Source organism: Mustelus asterias, chromosome 8, assembly GCF_964213995.1.
Source record: "Mustelus asterias chromosome 8, sMusAst1.hap1.1, whole genome shotgun sequence".
Lineage (NCBI taxonomy): Eukaryota > Metazoa > Chordata > Chondrichthyes > Carcharhiniformes > Triakidae > Mustelus > Mustelus asterias.
This window is the reverse complement of record NC_135808.1, coordinates 8,559,874-8,570,637: the sequence shown is the minus strand read 5'-3', so window position 1 is coordinate 8,570,637 and position 10,764 is coordinate 8,559,874. Positions and strand designations below refer to the sequence as shown.

Sequence of the window (10,764 nt, the reverse complement as noted above, 5' to 3'; positions counted from 1 at the left end):
TCAGCACTGACCCTCTGACAGTTCAGCACTCTCTCAGCACTGACCCTCTGACAGTTCAGCACTCTCTCAGCACTGACCCTCTGACAGTTCAGCACTCTCTCAGCACTGACCCTCTGACAGTTCAGCACTCCCTTAGCACTGACCCTCTGACAGTGCGGCACTCCCTCAGTACCGACCCTCTGACAGTGCGGTACTCCATCAGCACTGACTCTCCAAAAGTGCAGCACTCCCTCAGCACTGACCCTCTGACAGTGCGGCACTCCCTCAGCACTGACCCTCTGACAGTGCGACACTCCCTCAGCACTGACCCTCTGACAGTGCGGCACTCCCTTAGCACTGACCCTCTGACAGTGTGGCACTCCCTCAGTACCGACCCTCTGACAGTGCAGCACTCCCTCAGCACTGACGCTGTGACAGTGCAGTACTCCCTCAGCACTGACGCTCTGACAGTGCGGCACTCCCTCAGTACCGACCCTCTGACAGTGCGGTACTCCATCAGCACTGACTCTCCAAAAGTGCAGCACTCCCTCAGCATTGGCCCTCTGACAGTGCGGCACTCCCTCAGTACTGACCCTCTGACAGTTCAGCACTCCCTCAGTACTAACCCTCTGACAGTGCAGCACTCCCTTAGCACTGACCCTCTGACAGTGCAGCACTCCCTCAGTACTGACCCTCTGACAGTGCAGCACTCCCTTAGCACTGACCCTCTGACAGTGCAGCAGTCCCTCAGCACTGACCCTCTGACAGTGCAGCACTCCCTCCGTACTGACCCTCTGACAGTGCGGCACTCCCTCAGCCCTGACCCTCCGACAGTGCAGCACTCCCTCAGCACTGACCCTCTGACAGTGCAGCACTCCCTCCGTACTGACCCTCTGACAGTGCGGCACTCCCTCAGCCCTGACCCTCCAACAGTGCAGCACTCCCTCAGCACTGACCCTCTGACAGTGCAGCACTCCCTCCGTACTGACCCTCTGACAGTGCGGCACTCCCTCAGCCCTGACCCTCCAACAGTGCAGCACTCCCTCAGCACTGACCCTCTCACAGTGCAGCACTCCCTCAGTACTGACCCTCTGACAGTGCAGCACTCCCTTACTACTGACCCTCTGACAGTGCGGCACTCCCTCAATACTGACCCTCTGATATTGCGGTACTCCTTCAATACTGACCCTCTGACAGTGCAGCACTCCCTCAGTACTGACCCCCTGACAGTGCAGCACTCCCTCAGCACTGACCCTCTGACAGTGCAGCACTCCCTCAGCCCTGCAGTGGAAGTGCCTGAACTGTATGTATTTCTGACCTCTGCTGGAAGGCAGAAGCTTCTTGACCCCCAAGGAGGACATCCAGAGGGAATTAAATCAAAACCCACTCGATTTAAACTGCCTAGTTTGCCAAGATTTGAAGTGAGGGGGCTCGGACGGGGGGGTGCGTGCTGGAACAGGAGGGTTGGGTGTGCGTTATAGAGGTATACAGCACAGAAAAAGGCCATTTGGCCCATCCTGCTTGCGCCAGTCAAACCACCTAACTATTCTAATCCCATTTTCCAGCACTTGGTCCTTCGCCTTGTATGCCTCGGCATCGCAAGTGCACATCTAAATACTTCTTCAATGTTATGAGAATCTCTGCCTCCATCACCTTTTCAGGCAGTGAGTTCCAGACTCCCACCACCCTCTAAGTGAAAAGATTTTCCTCACATCCTCTCTCAACCTCCTGCTCTTTACCATAAATCTCTGCCCCCTGGTCATTGATCCCTCCAACTCACCTCCTGACTCCCCAGAGTCTGTCCACCATCTACAAGGCACAAGTCAGGAGTGTGATGAAATACTCCCCACTTGCCTGGATGGGTGCAGCTCCAACAACACTCAAGAAGCTCGACACCATCCAGGGCAAAGCAGCCCACTTGATTGGCACCACATCCACAAACATTTACTCCCTCCACACCGACGCTCAGTAGCAGCAGTGTGTATTATCTACAAGATGCACTGCAAATCCTTAGACAGCACCGTCCAAACCCAGGACCACTTCCATCTGGAGGGACAAGGGCAGAAGATACCTGGGAACACCACCACCTGCAAGTTCCCCTCCAAACCACTCACTGTCCTGACTTGGAAATATACCACCGTTCCTTCGCAGTCGCTGGATCAAAATCCTGGAAGTCCCTCCCTATCGGCATTGTGGGTCAACCCACAGCACACGGACTGCAGCGATTCAAGGTGGCAGGTCCCCACCACCTTCTCAAGGGCAACTAGGGATAGAACATAGAAAAATACAGCACAAACAGACCCTTTGGCCCACAAGTTGCGCCGGTCCTGTCCCTACCTACCTAGGCTTATATATAGGCTTACCTATAAACTTCAATCCTATTAAGTCCCATGTACTCATCCAGAAGTCTCTTCAAAGACCCAATCGAGTTTGCCTCCACCACCACTGACGGCAGCCGATTCCACTCACCCCCCACCCTCTGAGTGAAAAACTTGCCGCTGACATCTCCTCTACCTACTCCCACCACCTTAAACCTGTGTCTTCTCGTAGCAGCCATTTCAGCCCTGGGACAAAGCCTCCGAGAATCCACCCGATCTATACCTCTCAACATCTTGTACACCTCTATCAGGTCACCTCTCATCCTTCGTCTCTCCAAGGAGAAAAGACCGAGCTCCCTCAACCTATCCTCATAAGGCATGCCATCCAATCCAGGCGACCAGGACTGAGCACAGTACTCCAAGTGGGGTCTGGCGAGGGTCTTATAAAGCTGCATCATTATCTCCCGACTCCTAAACTCAATCCCTCGATTGATAAAGGCCAGCACACCATACGCGTTCTTAACCACCTCCTCCACCTGCGAGGCCGATTTATGAGTCCTATGGACCCGGACCCCAAGGTACTTCTGATCCTCTACACTGCTAAGAGTCTTACCCTTGATATTATACTCCTTCATCCCATTTGACCTGCCAAAATGGACCACTACACATTTATCCAGGTTGAAGTCCATCTGCCACTTCTCCGCCCAGTCTTGCATCCTATCTATGTCACACTGCAGCTTCTGACATCCCTCCAACCTATCCACAACACCACCAACCTTCGTGTCGTCGGCAAACTTACCAACCCATCCCTCCACTTCCTCATCCAGGTCATTTATGAAAATGACAAACAGCAAGGGTCCCAGAACAGATCCCTGGGGCACTCCACTGGTGACCGACCTCCATTCAGAAAAAGACCCATCTACAACCGCTCTCTGACTTCTGCAGGCAAGCCAGTTCTGGATCCACAAGACAACAGCCCCTTGCATCCCATGCCCTCTCACGTTCTCGAGAAGTCTTGCCGGGGGGACCTTATCAAATGCCTTGCCGAAGTTCATGTAAACCACATCTACCACTTTTCCTTCGTCAATGTGTTCAGTCACATTTTCAAAGAACTCCACGAGGCTCGTAAGGCACGATTTGCCTTTGACAAAGCCGTGCTGACTACTTTTGAGCATACTAAACTTCTCTAAATGTTCATAAATCCTATCCCTCAGGATCTTCTCCATCAACTTACCAACCACTGAGGTTAGACTCACCGATCGGTAATTTCCTGGGCTATCCCTATTCCCTTTCTTGAATATAGGAACCACATCCACAATCCTCCGGAACCTCTCCCGTCTCCATCGACGACGCAAAGATCATCGCCAGAGGCTCTGCAATCTCTTCCCTTGCCTCCCACAGTAACCTGGGGTACATCCCATCCGGACCCGGCGACTTATCTATCTTGATGCATTTCAAAGTTTCCAACACTCCTCTTTCTTAATGTCCACATACTCAATCTTTTCAGTCCACCTCAATCCTGTAGTACAACCACCCAGGTCTTTTTCCACCGTGAATACCAACGTAAAATATTTATTAAGCACCTCTGCTATTTCTTCCGGTTCTGTACACTTTCTCACCTTCACATTTTATAGGTCCTATTCCTTCACATCTCATCCTTTTACTCTTCACATATTTATAGAATGCCTTAGGGTTCTCCTTAATTTTATCTGCCAAGGCCTTCTCGTGACCCCTTCTGGCTCTCCTAATTTCTTTCTTAAGTCCCTTCCTACAAGGCATATACTCATCTAGATCCCTATCATCGCCTAGCTCTCTGAACCTTTTATATGCTTTCCTTTGCTTTTTGACTAGGTTCAGTGCAGCTTTTGTGCACCATGGTTCCCGTAACCTACCAAAATCTCCCTGTCTCTTCGGAACATTGTCATGCAGAACTCCAGACAAATTTTCCTTGAAAATCTGCCACCTTACTTCGGTACTTTTCCTCGAGAATGCCTCCTTCCAATTTACACCTCTAATCTCCTGCCTGGTGGCTTCATATTTCCCCTTACTCCAGAAAAACACTTTCCTAGCTTGCCTGACCCTATCTCTTTCCAATGTAAAGGAGATAGAGTTATGATCACTATCCCCAAGATGCTCCCCCACTGAGAGATCCGATACCTGTCCAGGCTCATTAGCCAGTACCAGATCGAGTAGGCTCTTGTAGGCTTATCCACATGCTGTGTCAGGAAACCCTCCTGAACACACCTAACAAACTCCTCCCCATCCAAACCCCTTACCCTAGGGATATTCCAATTGATGTTTGGGAAATTAAAGTCTCCCATCACGACAACCCTATTATTACTACGTCTCTCCAGGATCTGTTTCCCTATCTGCTCCTCAACATCCCTGTTACTATTGGGTGGCCTGTAGAAAACACCCAGCAAAGTTATCGACCCCTTCCCACTTCGAACTTCCACCCACAGAGACTCTGTAGACAACCCCTCCACGGCTTCCACCTTCTCTACAGCTGTGACACTATCCCTGATCAGCAGTGCCACTCCCCCCCCCCACTCTTTTGCCTCCCTCGCTGTCCTTTCTGAAACATCTGAAACCCGGCACCTGAAGTACCCAGTCCTGTCCCTGTCCCCAAGTCTCCGTAATGGCCACCACATCACACTTCCAAGCATCGATCCACACTCTAAACTCATCCACTTTATTCACTACACTCCTGGCGTTAAAATAGACACTTCTCAAACCTTTGGTCTGAGCTCTCCCCTTCTCCATCACCCGTCTATTCTCCCTCTTACACTGTCTACAATCCTTCTCTATTTGCGGGCTAACCTCCTCGCTCTCAGTCACCTCATAACAATTCCCTCCCCCCCAACCTTTCTAGTTTAAAGTCTCCCCAGTAGCCTTAGCCAACCTTCCTGCCAGGATATTGGTCCCCCTGGGATTCAAGTGCCATCCGTCTTTTTTGTGCAGGTCACACCTGTCCCTAAAGAGGTCCGAATGATCCCCGGAACCTGAATCCCTGCCCCCTGCTCCAGTCCCTCAGCCACGCATTCATCCTCCACCTCACTCCATTCCTGCTCTCACTTTCCCGTGGCACAGGCAGCAATCCTGAGATTACGACCTTTGCGTTCCTCCTTCCCAACTGTCTACCTAACTCCCTATATTCTCTTTTCATGACCCCTTCCCTCTTCCTACCTATGGGCAATAAGTGCTGGCCAGTCCGCGATGCCCATGTCCCACGGATTAATTAAAACTCTATTTATGCCTCTCATTATTTTGTACAAGCCAATCAAGTCTGAGTCTCCTCTGCTCCAAAAAAAATCCACACTCTAAGCTCATCCACTTTATTCACTACACTCCTGGCGTTAAAATAGACACTTCTCAAACCTTTGGTCTGAGCTCTCCCCTTCTCCATCACCCATCTATTCTCCCTCTTACACTGTCTACAATCCTTCTCTATTTGCGGGCTAACCTCCTCGCTCTCAGTCACCTCATCACAATTCCCTCCCCCCCAACCTTTCTAGTTTAAAGTCTCCCCAAGACTGTTCTCTTCCTGTTGGGGAGCACTTCAGCGGTCATGGGCATTCGGCCTCTGATATTCGGGTAAGCGTTCTCCAAGGCGGTCTTCGCGACACACGACGGCGCAGAGTCGCTGAGCCGAAACTGATAGCCAAGTTCCGCACACACGAGGACGGCCTCAACCGGGATATTGGGTTCATGGCACACTATTTGTAACCCCCACAGAGTTTCACTGGCTGTCTTGTCTGGAGACAATACACATCTTTTTAGCCTGTCTTAATGCTCTCTCCACTCGCATTGTTTTGTTTCTTAAAGACTTGATTAGTTGTAAGTATTCGCATTCCAACCATTATTCATGTAAATTGAGTTTGTGTCTTTATAAGCTCTGTTTGTGAACAGAATTCCCACTCACCTGAAGAAGGGTCTTGCAGCTCCGAAAGCTTGTGTGGCTTTTGCTACCAAATAAACCTGTTGGACTTTAACCTGGTGTTGTTGAACTTCCTACTGTGTTTACCCCAGTCCAACGCCGGCATCTCCACACCAAAAAAAATAAGCCCAGGCTATCCAATCTCTCTTCATAACTAAAACTCTCCACCCCAGGCAACATCCTGGTAAATCTCCTCTGCGCCCTTTCCAGTGCTATCACATCCCAACTATAATGTGGATTCCAGAACTGCACACAATACTCTAGCTGTGGTCTAACCAACATTTTAGATAGTTTCAGCATAACCTTTCTGCTCTTAAACTGTAATCCTCGGCAAATAATATCCCTTCTTAACCACTTTATCCACCTGTCCTGCTACTTTAAGGGGCCAGTGTACATGCACACCAAAGCCTCTCTGATCCTCAGTACTTCCCAGGGTCCTGCCATATTCCCATCATGTATCCCCTTGCCTTGTTTGTCCTCACACTTTTCCGGATTGAATACCCTTTGTGCCACTAATCAACCCATCTGACCAGCTCCTCTATATCCTCCAGTAACCCAAGGCTACCCTCCTCACTATTTACCATCCCACCAATTTTTGTACCATCCCGGTGATGCGCTGGGAGGGGTGATGTTTGAGATGTATTGGGATGGATTGGGATTGGGAGGCAGGGGGTGATATATTGGAATGGGGAATGTTCTTGGGATGTTCTGGGATGTATTGGGATGGGGGATGAATATGTTGTGGGAATGTTCTGGGATGTATTGAGATGGGGGATGGATTGGGAATGGGAATGTTCTGGGATGTATGGGGATGGGGGATGGATTGGGAGGGTATGTTCTGGGATGTATTGGAATGGGAATGATCTGGGATATATTGGGATGGGAATATTCTGGGATGTTTTACGATGGGAATGTTCTGGGATGTATTGGGAGTGATGTATCGGGATAGGAATGTTCTGGAGATGTTCTGGGATGTATTAGAATGGGAATGATCTGGGATGTACTGGGATGTATTGGAATGGGAATGATCTGAGATGGGAATGATCTGAGATGTATCGGGATGGGAATATTCTGGGATGGTTTGTGATGGGAATGTTCTGGGATGTATTGGGGATGGGGGTGTATTGAGGATTTACTGGGATATTTCGGGATGGGAATGTTCTGGGGTGTCACAGAGGTTTACAGCATGGAAACAGGCCCTTCAGCTCAACTTGTCCATGTCGTCCAGTTTTTACTAAGCTAGTCCCAATTGCCCGCGTTTGGCCCATATCCCTCTGTACCCACCTTACCCGTGTAACTGTCTAAATGCTTTTTAAAAGACAAAATTGTCCCCGCCAGTACATCTCTATAAGATCACACCTAAGTCTCCTATGCTCCAGGGAAAAAGTCCCAGTCTATCCAGCCTCTCCTTGTAACTCAAACCATCTAGTCTTGGTAGCTTCCTATGTATTGGGTTGGGGGATGTATTGGGGATTTACTGGGATGGTTTGGGTTGGGAATGTTCTGGGATATATTGGGAATTTCCTGGGATGTTTAGGATGTATTGGGGATTTACTTGGATATGTTGTGATGGGAATGTTCTGGGTTGGGGATGGTTTGGGATGGGGCCAATCATAAAATCTTCCAGTGCAGAAGGAGGCCATTCAGCCTATCGAGTCTGCACTGACCACAATCCCACCCAGGCCCTATCCCCATAACGCCATGCATTTATCCTAGCTAGTCCCCCTAACACTAAGGGGCAATTTGGCATGGCCAATCCCCCTAATCCGCACATCTTTGGACTGAGAGAGAAAATCGGAGCACCTGGAGGAAACTCACGCAGACACGGGGAGAATGTGCAACTCCACACAGACAGTGACCCGAGGCCGGGAATTGAACGTGGGTGCCTGGCACTGTGGGGCAGCAGCACTAACCACTGTGCCACCGTGCTGCCCGGATCCCCGTGTATTGGGGATTTACTGGAATGGTTTGGGATGGGATAGTAAGAAGTCTCACAACACCAGGTTAAAGTCCAACAGGTTTATTTGGTAACACGAGCTTTCAGAGCGCTGCTGATTCATCAGGTGAGTGGCCACTCACCTGTTGGACGTTAACATGCTGTTGTGAGACTTCTTACTGTGCCCACCCCAGTCCAACACTGGCATCTCCATGTCTTGGGATGGGATGTTCTGGGATGTATTGGGGATGTACTGGGATGGTTTGGCTTGGGGATGTTCTGGGATGTATTGGAGATTTTCTGGGATGTTTTGGGAATGGGGTTATGTTCTGGGAATTTACTGGAATGGTTTGGGATGGGAATATTCTGGGATGTATTGGGGATTTACTGGAATGGTTTGGGATGAGATGTTCTGGGATGTATTGGGATTTGCTGGAATGGTTTGGGATGGGATGTTCCAGGATGATTTGGAATCATAGAATCATAGAAACCCTACAGTGCAGAAGGAGGCCATTCGGCCCATTGAGTCTGCACCGAACACAATCCCACCCAGGCCCTACCCCCACATATTTTACCCACTAATCCCTCTAACCTACGCATCTCAGGACTCTAAGGGGCAATTTTTAACCTGGCCAATCAACCTAACCCGCACATCTTTGGACTGTGGGAGGAAACCGGAGCACACGGAGGAAACCCACGCAGACACGAGGAGAATGTGCAAACTCCACACAGACAGTGACCCGAGCCGGGAATCGAACCCAGGAGCTATGTTCTGGGATGTATTGGGGACTTACTGGAATGGTTTGGGATGGGATGTTCCAGGATGATTTGGGATGGGGATGTTCTGGGATGTATTGGAGATGGCAGAGGGTGGGGGTGGGGGGGGGGGGGGTGTGGGGAGGGGGTAGTTTATTGGGATGTTTTGGGATGTATTGAGGACTTACTGGAATGGTTTGGGATGGGATGTTCTGGGATGTATTGGGGATTACTGGAATGGTTTGGGATGGGGATGTTCTGGGATGTATTGGAGATGGGGGCGGTTTATTGGGATGTGTTGGGATGTATTGAGGATTTACTGGAATGGTTTGGGACCGGATGTTTTGGGATGTATTGGGGATTTATTGGGATAGTTTGGGACGTATTGGGGCTTTACTGGGATGGTTTGGGCTGCATTGGGAATCGGGTGATGTATTGGGGATTCACTTGGATGTGTTGGGATGGTAATGGTACTGGAATGGTTTGGGATGGGGATGTTCTGGGATGTATTGGAGATGGGGGCGGTTTATTGGGATGTGTTGGCATGTATTGAGGATTTACTGGAATGGTTTGGGACCGGATGTTTTGGGATGTATTGGGGATTTATTGGGATAGTTTGGGACGTATTGGGGCTTTACTGGGATGGTTTGGGCTGCATTGGGAATCGGGTGATGTATTGGGGATTCACTTGGATGTGTTGGGATGGTAATGGGAAGGTTCTGGGATGTATTGGTGATGTTCTGGGATGTATTGGGGAGTTATTGGGATAGTTTGGGATGTATTGGGGATTTTCTGGGATGTACTGGGGATTCACTGAGATGTATTGGGGATTCACTGGGATGTATTGGGATTCACTGGAACGTTCTGGGATGTATTGAGGATTTACTGGGATGTATTTGGGGATTTATTGGGATCGTTTGGGATGCATTGGGGATTTACTGGGATAGTTTGGGATGTATTGGGGATTTACTGGGATAGTTTGGGATGTATTGGGGATTTACTGGGCTGTTCTGGGATGGGAATGTTCTGGGATTGAGCCAGTACCTTGTAAATCTCGGCAGCGTCCTTCAGGGGGCTGATCTTGTGGTCCTTGTGTTCATGGGAGACGGCACAAACCACACAGATAGCGGTCTTGTCATTCTCACAGAAGAGTTTGAGCTTCTCATCATGTTGCTCGCAGCGCAGCACACTGCTCTCCCGGGGTTTAGCGCTCAGTTTGCGGACACTCTCCACCATGTTAGCAGCAAAGCGGTTCAGCCTGACATTCCTCTGCGGGAACTCCTCCCGGCACTTGGGGCAGGAGATGTTCTCCTTGTGCTTGTCCCAGTAATTCAGGATGCAGTTCTTGCAGAAGTTGTGGCCGCAGTCGATCATCACAGGCTCGGTGTAAAACTCCAGGCAAATGGAACAGATCGCCTCGTTTATCAGATTCTCCAGCTCCCTCTCACTCGCCATCTCCCCTCTAAAACAGGGAGAAAGGGATGCTTTAATCCAACCTGCTCTTCCCCTGACCCTAATCTTCCTCCCTTACCACCCATTTATCCTGAAATTCCCTTTACTTCCCTCGAATCCTCCTCCCTGACCACCCAGTTATCCTGAAATTCCTTTTATTTCCCTCTAATCCTGCTCCCTTACCATTCACTAATCCTAAAACTCCATTCCCCTTTTCCTTATTCTCCTTCCTAACCACCCACTTATCCTGAAATTCCCTCCCTTGCCCCTAATCCTCCTGTTTTAAACCCACGTATCCTAAAATTCTCTTCCCCCGCCCATAATCGCCCTCCCATTTATCCTAAGATTCCCTTTTCCTGCCCCTAATCTCCCTCTCTATACCACCC

General features: G+C 49.8%; 1 protein-coding gene across 2 annotated transcripts in view; it reads left to right on the top strand.

Annotated features, from left to right (window-relative positions):
* The window catches only part of LOC144496832 (HEPACAM family member 2-like), an 86,995-nt gene that overhangs the window by 67,378 nt on the left and 8,853 nt on the right, over positions 1-10,764 (top strand). The window lies entirely within an intron of this gene.